This window comes from Boleophthalmus pectinirostris, unplaced genomic scaffold, assembly GCF_026225935.1.
Source record: "Boleophthalmus pectinirostris isolate CB_2022bp ecotype Guang Dong unplaced genomic scaffold, ASM2622593v1 HiC_scaffold_5, whole genome shotgun sequence".
Classification (NCBI taxonomy): Eukaryota; Metazoa; Chordata; class Actinopteri; order Gobiiformes; family Gobiidae; genus Boleophthalmus; species Boleophthalmus pectinirostris.
The window spans coordinates 2,483,025-2,493,852 of NW_026571404.1; positions in this window are offsets into that span (position 1 = coordinate 2,483,025).

Consider the following 10,828-nt stretch of genomic DNA (forward strand, 5'->3'; position numbering starts at 1 on the left):
AGGATTAAACCAGGAATAAACTAGGACTAAACCAGGTCTAAACCAGGTCTGAACCAGGTCTAAACTAGGACTAAACCAGGACTAAACTAGGATTAAACCAGGACTAAACTAGGACTAAACCAGGACTAAACTAGGACTAAAGTAGGACTAAACCAGGACTAAAACAGGACTAAACCAAGATTAAACCAGGTCTAAACCAGAACTAAAACAGAACTAAACCAGGACTGAAACAGGACTAAACTAGGACTAAACTAGGTCTAAACAAGGACTGAACCAGAACTAAACCAGGACTAAACTTAGACTTGAGACTGAAAGAGAGAGAACCCAGAGCCCACAACGATCATCAGAAAACAGTTGAACCTGAGCTTTTTAATTCCACTTTCTCGCTGTAGTTACGTCTCAGAAAAGTTTTATCAGGAACTTTCCATATCTCCAGAAAAACGCCCTGAACAAAGAGACCAAAGAGACCAAAACCTCCAGACCTGCCCAAGACCTCGCCACGACGAGCCCGAGATAAACGAGACCAACAGCGGCTCCACTCCAAAAAACACTTTCAGTTCTGGATATCGAGCGACCGAACTCACAAGACAAGTTTCCAATCCACCGTAATCCAAAGAACGACGTACGTGTCTCAAGAACAACGGGCAAAAACAGACAATAAATACATTTAAAAAAACAACAACGGTGCATTAAAGTGAGGGCCCCAAACTCACGTCCACCTAGGGCCCCAAACTGCAAACCACCACTAAAAAAAAACTATAATCCCAACCCGTAAAGTGAGTGGAAAGAGTTCACGTTTTATATTTAGTCCTAAAAGTCGGATCAATTCTCCACATGTAGGAGCCGTAAAACACTCGTCCCCAAACTTTTTTGTGCTGCGTACGGGAGGAGGCACGGTGGGCGGTCCGGTGGCACGGTTAAGTCCTGGCTAAATCCTGTTTTAGTCTTGGTTTAAAACCTGTTTTAGAACTGTTTTAGACCTGTTTTCAGACCTGTTTTAAGACCTGTATTAGTCCCGTTTTAGTCCTGTTTTTAGACCTGTTTTAGACCTGTTTTCAAACCTGTTTTAAAACCTGTATTAGTCCCGTTTTAGTCCTGTTTTTAGACCTGTTTTAGTCCTGTATTAATCCTGTTTTAGTCCTGTTTTTAGACCTGTTTTCAGACCTGTTTTAGTCCCATTTTAGTCCCGTTTTAGTCCTGTTTTAGACCTGTTTTCAGACCTGTTTTAAGACCAGTATTAGTCCTGTTTTAGGCCTGTTTTTAGACCTGTGTTAGTCCTGTATTAATCCTGTTTTAGTCCCATTTTAGTCCTGTTTTCAGATCTGTTTTAGTCCCGTTTTAGTCCTGTTTTAGACCTGTTTTAGTCCTGTATTAATCCTGTTTTAGTCCCGTTTTAGTCCTGTTTTAGACCTGTTTTAGTCCTGTCTTAATCCTGTTTTAGTCCTGTTTTTAGACCTGTTTTCAGACCTGTTTTAATCCTGTTTTAGTCCCGTTTTAGTCCTGTTTTTAGACCTGTGTTAGTCCTGTTTTAATCCTATTTTAGTCCTGTTTTTAGACCTGTTTTAGTCCTGTTTTAAGACCTGTTTTAGTTCCGTTGTAGTCCCGTTTCAGTCCTGTTTAAAGACCTGTTTTAATCCTATTTTAGTCCCATTTTAAGACCAGTTTTAGACCTGGTTTCGTGGCGCAGCTCGCACCGCGGGAGGGGGGGTGTAGCCTATGGGAGGGGGTTTGCACTTTCGCGGCCTGGTACCGGTGGAAAATTCACTTTAGGTTATGAAAAAGTCATGGAAATAGTTTTAAAATGTAGTTAGTGAAAAGGAGTGAGAACTTTAACATCCATAGTGATATTATGTTTTTTATCTTTAATTATTTACTGCTTCTTTTGCACTGAACAAGGACCAGACTTCATTTTGTTCATTTTATTGTATCTGTTAGAATCTATTTGTCTATTTGTATTTTATTTTATTCTATCGTGAGCGAGCGTCTCTACAGATAAACCCGTACAGTCATGATCTCATCCTGTGATGGTAAAACGCTGAGATCGTCCTGTTGTGAATCAGAGCTTCTCGCGTTACAGCTCCACGGCCGCGCCTCATTTCTCATCCCTCGATTCCTTCTCCTCGATTCTGCGGGAGAATGCCACACAATCATCTAAACTCCTCACTGAGATCGATAAAGTCTGATTCTTTTCTCTGACGTCTGCTCCTGAAGCCTCCTCACGTTTACTCCTTCCTTCTGTGGTTTTCTTCGGGACACCGCTTAACACGAAACAATCGATCCACAGCTGAAAAATGAAGGATCGAGGAGAAGGAAGCGAGAAAGAGAAATGTTGAAACAGCAAACTGAAGAATAAGATCTCCCAGAACCAGACCAAAACTCAAGTCACGTCTCATTTCTCTTTCCTCGCTTCCTTCTCCTCGATTCTCCTTTTTAAACTAGGACTAAACCAGGCCTAAAACAGGACTAAAACAGGACTAAACCAGGACTAAACTAGGACTAAACCCTAACTAAACCAAGACTAAACCAAGACTAAACCAGGACTAAACCAAGACTAAACCAGGACTAAACTAGGACTAAACCAGGACTAAACCAGGACTAAACCAGGTCTGAACCAGGTCTAAACTAGGACTAAAAGCAGGACTAAACTAGGACTAAAGTAGGACTAAACCAGGATTAAAACAGGACTAAACCAAGATTAAACCAGGACTAAACTAGGTCTGAACCAGGTCTAAACCAGAACTAAAACAGAACTAAACCAGGACTAAACTAGGACTAAACTAGGTCTAAACAAGGACTGAACCAGAACTAAACCAGGTCTAAACCAGGACTAAACTTAGACTTGAGACTGAAAGAGAGAGAACCCAGAGCCCACAGAGCGCAGTACGATCATCAGAAAACAGTTGAACCTGAGCTTTTTAATTCCACTTTCTCGCTGTAGTTACGTCTCAGAAAAGTTTTATCAGGAACTTTCCATATCTCCAGAAAAACGCCCTGAACAAAGAGACCAAAGAGACCAAAACCTCCAGACCTGCCCAAGACCTCGCCACGACGAGCCCGAGATAAACGAGACCAACAGCGGCTCCACTCCAAAAAACACTTTCTGTGGTTTTCTTCGGGACACCGCTTAACACGAAACAATCGATCGACAGCTGAAAAATGAAGGATCGAGGAGAAGGAAGCGAGAAAGAGAAATGTTGAAACAGCAAACTGAAGAATAAGATCTCCCAGAACCAGACCAAAACTCAAGTCACGTCTCATTTCTATTTCCTCGCTTCCTTCTCCTCGATTCTCCGTTTTTCAGCTGACGATCGATTGTGTCGTATGAAGCCGTGTCCCCGAAGGAAACCACAAAATCGAGGCTTCGGGAGCCGACGTCGGAGAAAAGAATCAAATTTTATCGGTTTCTGTGGGACTTCCTCGCCCGTTTCCCGCAGAATCGAGGAGAAGGAAGCGAGGAAAGACAAACGAGATGCGGCCAACCAATTCTCGGTCGCGATGTGATGATTTCCAACCACGAAGTGAAAATTTAAACCTAAAAAATGACCAAACTGACCTTATTTTCCCACAATTTCCTTTGGTAAAATCTTAAATCTAATGAACGTAACTGTGTTTAAGTAAAAGGCATAGATCAAACTGTCACTTTAAATGTTTTGAAGTGTAGAATAATCTTATTTTGAAGTTAAATTACTCTTACTTCAGTACTTTTTTGTCTTCTCTAAAACCTCTGCTCGATTTCTGCTCACTGAAAACTTGATTTGAAGTTTATTTTACAGTAAAATGACTATTAAGATGCCTCAGAACTAGACGAAAACCTAAGTCACGTCTCATTTCTCTTTCCTCGCTTCCTTCTCCTCGATTCTTCGTTTTTTAGTTGTCGATCGATTGTGTCGTATGAAGCGATGTCCCGAAGAAAACCACAAAATCGAGGCTTCGGGAGGAAACGCCAGAGAAAAGAATCAAACTTTATCGTTTCGGTGAGGAGTTTAGATCCTCTGTGGGCAGGACTTCCTCGACCGTTTCCCGCAGAATCGTGGAGAAGGAAGCGAGGAAAGAGAAACGTTGAAACAGCAACAACTGAGGAAGTGGTTTTCAGAAGATACTGATAACAAAAAACTGAATTTTGCGCCTTTTCCAAAGATTATGAACTTGAAAGTTGGTATAGTGGATACTTTTGGATTTTTAGGAATCACTGGCAGCGTCTCGCTTCTGCGGGAAACGGGCGAGGAAATTGTGGGAAAAAAAGCTCAGTTTGGTCATTTTTTAGGTGTAAATTTTGACTTCTTGGTTGGAAATCATGACATCACGACCGAGAATTGGTCGGCCAAGTCTCGATTCTCTTTCCTCGCTTCCTTCTCCTCGATTCTGCGGGGAACGGGCGAGGAAGTCCCACAGAAACCGATAAAGTTTGATTCTTTTCTCTGACGTCTGCTCCCGAAGCCTCGATTTTATGGTTTTCTTCGCGACACGGCTTCATACGACACAATCGATCGACAGCTGAAAAACGAAAAATCAAGGAGAAAAAGTGAGCAAAGAGAAATGAGACGTGACTTGGGTTTTCGTCTGGTTCTGGGGAATCTTAAGAGTCGTTTTACTGTAAAATAAACTTCAAATCAAGTTTTCAGTGACCAGAAATCGAGCAGAGGTTTTAAAGAAGACAAAAAAGTTCTGAAGTAAGAGTAATTTAACTTCAAAATAAGATTATTCTACACTTCAAAACGTTTAAAGTGACAGTTTGATCTATGCCTTTTACTAAAACACAGTTACGTTCATTAGATTTAAGATTTTACCAAAAGAAATTGGTGGAAAAAAGCCCAGTTTGGTCACTTTTTAGGTTTAATATGTGACTTCTTAGTTGGAAATCATGAATTGTTTCTCTTTCCTTGCTTCCTTCTCCTCGATTCTGCGGGAAACGGTCGAGGAAGTCCTGCCCACGGAGGATCTAAACTCCTCACTGAGACCGATAAAGTTTGATTCTTTTCTGTGGCGTTTCCTCCCGAAGCCTCCCGCAGGTTTACTCCTTCCTTCCTTCCTTTGGTGGTTTCCTTTGAGTCATTTCTCTCGACAGTTGGTGCGGAGGGGATTTTTTTAAGTGGGGGGACGAGATTTATGACGTGAACGACGCGACACGAACGTTAACGGAGTCAAAATCATCTACATAAACCACAGACGAAAACACATGAACCACGACTGGACTAAACCAGGACTAAACCAGGTCTAAACCAGGACTAAACCAGGTCTAAACCGGGTCTAAACCGGGACAAAACCGGGACTAAACCTGAACTAAACCAGGACTGAACCACGACTGGACTAAGCCAGGACTAAACCAGGACTAAACCAGAACTAAATCCAGGACTGAACCAGGTCTAAACTGGGATTAAACCAGGACTAAACCAGTTCTAAACCAGGACTGAACCATGAGGACTAAACCAGGACTAAACAAGGTCTAAACCAGGACTAAAACGGGACTAAACCAGGACTTAACCAGGTCTAAAAGAGGTCTAAAACAGAACTAAACCAGGTCTAAACTGGGACTAAACCAGGTCTAAATCAGAACTAAACCAGGAATAAACCAGGACTAAGCCAGGTCTAAACCAGGACTACACCGGGACTACACCGGGACTGAAACAGGTTTAAGCAGAATTAAACCAGGACTAAACCAGGACTGAAACAGGACTAAACCAGGACTAAACCAGGTCTCATTTTAACACTTTAACGTGAAGAGAAAACTGCACAAAATGAACACGACTTCAGTTCCTTAAAGGGTTTACGGTAAAAAAAAAAAAAAAAAAAAAAAAAAAAGGGAGCTGTGTGGGAGTTTGTTTTACTTTTAAATGACATCATCCTGAGCAGAACGTCTGGGCCGTTCGCTGCTCTGTGTTCAAAACCGTCAAAGTGAAACTAGATTTGAACCACTGATTCCACAAACATCACATGGACAGAACAAAATCTGAGCTTTCCTCAACAGAGAATCTGAACGAGACCAGAGCTCGAATCAGAACGAGACCAGAGCTCGAATCAGAACGAGACCAGAGCTCGAATCAGAACGAGACCAGAGCTCGAGCGGAGAAACACGAAACAGAGTTTATCTGAAGTGAAAATGACATTCTGCTGCTAAAAATGGAGTTGCATGGGGGTGGCATGGGTGGTATGTGTTGGTATGGGAAGCATGGGGTGGCACGAGATAGTATGGGGTGGTATGGGTGGCATGGGTTGGTATGTGTTGGTATGGGTGGTATGGGGTGGTATATAGCGCACGGGGTGGTATGGGGTGGTATGGACGGTATGCAGTGGTACGGGGTGGTATTGGGTGGCATGGGGTGGTATGGGGTGGCATGGGTGGTATGGGTGGTATGGTATGGGGTGGTATGTTGGGTATGGGGTGGGTATGTGTTTGGTATGGGGTGGTATGTTGGGTATGGGTGGTATGGGTGGTATGTTGTGTTGGGTATGGGGTGGTATGTTTGTGGGTGGTATGTGTTGGTATGGGGTGGTATGTTGGGTATGGGGTGGTATGTGTTGGTATGGGGTGGTATGGGTGGGTATGGTATGGGGTATGGTGGTATGTTGGGGTATGTGTTGGTATGGGGGTGTATATGTATGGGGTGGTATGTTGGGTATGGGGTGGTATGTGTTGGTATGGGGGGCATGGGGTGGTATGTGTTGGTATGGGGTGGTATGTTGGGTATGGGGTGGTATGTGTTGGTATGGGGTGGTATGTTGGGTATGGGGTGGTATATGTTGGTATGGGGTGGTATGTTGGGTATGGGGTGGTATGTGTTGGTATGGGGTGGTATGTGTTGGTATGGGTGGCATGATGGGTGGGTGGTATGTGTTGGTATGGGGTGGCATGATGGGTATGGGTGGTAATGTGTTGGTATGGGGTGGCATGAGTGGTGGCACAGTGCCAGGTCTGGTGCCTGAGGTGTCACAGACGAGCGCACACACACAAACCCCACAGAGCTTCCTGTTGCTTCACAGATATATATTATATTATATATTATTTAGCAATCAAAAACTATTTATGAATTCATTAAAATTTGTCTTAAAATAATAAAATATCACAATTAATCACATGTAATACGCAAAACCAATTAATGAATGAAAAAGCACTTTTAAGACATTTAAGTCATTTTAATTTAACAAGATATTGATTTTTTTCCAGTGCAGATCAAAATAAATAAATTAATAAAAAATAAAATAAAATTAATAAAAAATAAATTGAATAAAATTTATAATAAAATTAATAAATAAATTGAATAAAATAACTTAAAATTAAAATGAAATAAAATTAAATAATGAAATCAAATTAAAAATATAAAAAAATAATAAAGTAAAATAAAACAAAATAAAAAATATAAAAAATAAAGTAAAATTAATTAAATTAAATTGTATTAAATTAAATTAAATTAAAAATAAAATATATAAATCTGGAGCATAAGCTGATTTTTAATTTTGGTCGATTTTCTGCCTAAAAATCCACATTTTAACACTTTAACGTGAAGAGAAAACTGCACAAAATGAGAAACTGACGCAAACACAGAGAGGACGGTCTGTGCTCTGTAGTACTGCAGAAGTGTAGTATTGCAGTATTGTAGTAGTGCAGAAAAGTAGTTGTAGTTGTAATTGTAATCTATTTATCTATCAGTTTGAGTACATTTGTCTTTTAAAAATCATTAGTTTTTATTGTGATTTTAGCCACGTGTGATGAATGAACTGAACTAATTGTTTATGGAGCAAAGTGGTTTTCTCTGGAGTGACACTCTTTGTGACACTTTATATTTGATTTATTTATTTGTGTTTTTATTCGTGTTTATTGTTCATCATGTGGATGAATCAAATGTGAAATGTGAAACCAGCCGCTCAAATCTGCAAAACAAATTTACCTGCGCGAACAAAGAAAGTGACTAACCTGAGTGCAGTGGTGCAGAAGTGCAGTACTGAAGTAGTACAGTAGTACAGTAGTACAGCAGTGTAGTCATGTAGTAATGTAGTAGTGTAGCAGTGCAGACTTGTTGTATTGCAGTAGTTCAGTAGTGTAGTAGTACAGCAGTGTAGTAGTGTAGTAGTACAGTAGTATAGTAGTGTAGTATTGCAGTAGTGTAGTAGTGTAGTATTGCAGTAGTGTAGTAGTGTAGTAAGATAGTAATGTTGTAGTGTGGTAGTACAGTAGTGTAGTGTAGTAGTACAACAGTGCAGTAGTGCAGTGTAGTAATGTAGTAGTACAGTACTACAGTAGAGTAGTAGTGTAGTAGTACAGAAGTGTTGTACTGATGTATTGCAGTAGTACATTTGTGCAATATTGCAGAAATGTAGTAGTGTAGTTGTGCAGTAGTGCAGTATGGCAGTATTGCAGTAGTGTAGTTGTGCAGTATTGTAGTTGTGCAGTATTGTAGTAGTGCAGTAGTGCAGTATTGAAGTATTGCAGTAGTGTAGTACTTGCATTGGTGCAGTATTGTAGTAGTGCAGTATTGCAGTAGTGTAGTAGTGCAGTATTGCAGTAATGTAGTAGTGCAGTAGTGTAGTAGTGCAGTATTGAAGTATTGCAGTAGTGCAGTAGTGTAGTAGTGCAGTAGTATTGCAGTAGTGTAGTAGTGCAGTAGTGTAGTAGTGCAGTATTGAAGTATTGCAGTAGTGTAGTAGTGAGTAGTATTGCAGTAGTGTGTAGTAGTGCAGTAGTGTAGTGCAGTATTGAAGTATTGCAGTAGTGTAGTAGTGCAGTAGTGTAGTAGTGCAGTATTGAAGTATGCAGTAGTGTAGTAGTGCAGTAGTGTAGTAGTGCAGTATTGCAGTATTGTAGTATTGCAGTAGTGTAGTAGTGCAGTATTGAAGTATTGCAGTAGTGCAGTAGTGTAGTAGTGCAGTATTGAAGTATTGCAGTAGTGTAGTAGTGCAGTAGTGTAGTAGTGCAGTATTGAAGTATTGCAGTAGTGCAGTAGTGCAGTAGTGTAGTAGTGCAGTAGTGTAGTACTTGCACTGGTGCAGTAGAATAAAAGTGCAGTGGTGCAGCTGCAGCAGTAAGAGGTGACTGATATGAATCTCACTGGGGACTATGTCTGTAACACACACACACACACACAGATACACACACACACACACGTACACACACACACATGCACACAGACAGAGACACACACACACACACACACAGAGACACACACACACACACACACTAAAGAGGAATGGGTAACTAAAAGCACGTGGCTTTCACTTTCCTCTTTGCCCACACACACACACACACACACACACACACACACACACACACACACACACACACACACACACATACACACACACATCTGAGTCACTGCGCTCTGGAGACTTCAGGTACTTTTTCATTTTGCTCTTCTCACAGCGCAGTGACTTTTTCAAGGACCCACACTCTGTTTCTTTCTCTCTTTCTTTCGGATCTGGTGTAATCTCGTTTCCTCATCACGATGTGTGAATGAAACATCGAGTTTCATGTTTGACACACAAACCGCAGACTCAGGCCGAGCTGCTCTCAAACCAAACACGCTCCACCTCCACCTCCACGTCTCACTCAGCGCCTCCTCTCACCTTTTGTTCAGGAACGATTCACAGTTCAACGTCTGAAATGATCCAGACGATTCTACTGAAGCTGTGTGGAGTTTAAAAACACAGTGGAGCTCTTTCTGTAGAGTAAACCAGGACAAAACCAGGACTAAACCAAGACTAAACCAGACTAAACCAGGACGAAACCAGTACAAAACCAGGACTAAACCAAGACTAAACCAGGACTAAACAAGAACTAAACCAGGACTAAACAAGGACAAATCCAGAACTAAACATGGACGAAACCAGGACGAAACCAGGACTAAACCAGGACTAAACCAAGACTAAACCAAGACTAAACCAGGACTAAACCAAGACTAAACCAGGACAAACCAGGACTAAACCAGACTAAACCAGACGAAACAAGAACTAAACCAGGACTAAACAAGGACAAATCCAGAACTAAACATGGACGAAACCAGGACGAAACCAGGACTAAACCAGGACTAAACCAAGACTAAACCAAGACTAAACCAGGACTAAACCAAGACTAAACCAAGACTAAACCAGGACTAAACCAGGACTAAACCAGGCCTAAACGTGGACCGTCCCAGGACCAGCTCAGAGACTCATTAAACGCAGAAGTGGACAGACGACTTAAAATCCACGCTCGAGTAAAAGTACACTGAGATATTCTCCGTTACAACGAAGAACTGCAGAGGTGGGATTTGCTTGAGTCAGACTGAAGTACTTTGAGATGGTATCCTCAAATGTACTACAGTAAAATACAGTACAATGCAGTAATGTACAGTACAATATAGTAAAAGAGACGAGCAGAACTACAAAGAACATGAACCTTCACTTTCACTTTTTTTCTGCTTCTCCTGAACATATGTTTTTTTTAAAATACTTTTCTCTTTACACTTGGTAAATGTGGAGCTGAATTTTACAGAAACAAACTGGAACATGTCCCTTCCACTTCTGTTTAGTACTTTGGATGAAACTGAAGTACTGCGATACTCAGAAGTACTACAGTATTTACAGAACAATGCAGTAAAACAGAGGGAACTACAGAGAACTACAAGACAAAATAACTGTTATTAACTCTTTTAAATCTGAATTCTTTCTGTTCTGACTGTAATGATTCACACTAAGATCTTGTCAAAACATTTAAAAAGGAAAAATTTGCATTTCTACAACTTTTATATAAATATTTATACTAAAAAAAATACCATGACCAACTATAATTTGATTTAAAATTCATATAAATTGCTAAAATCTAAGGTTTATTTGTTACTTTGGTTTAAAGACTTGAAAT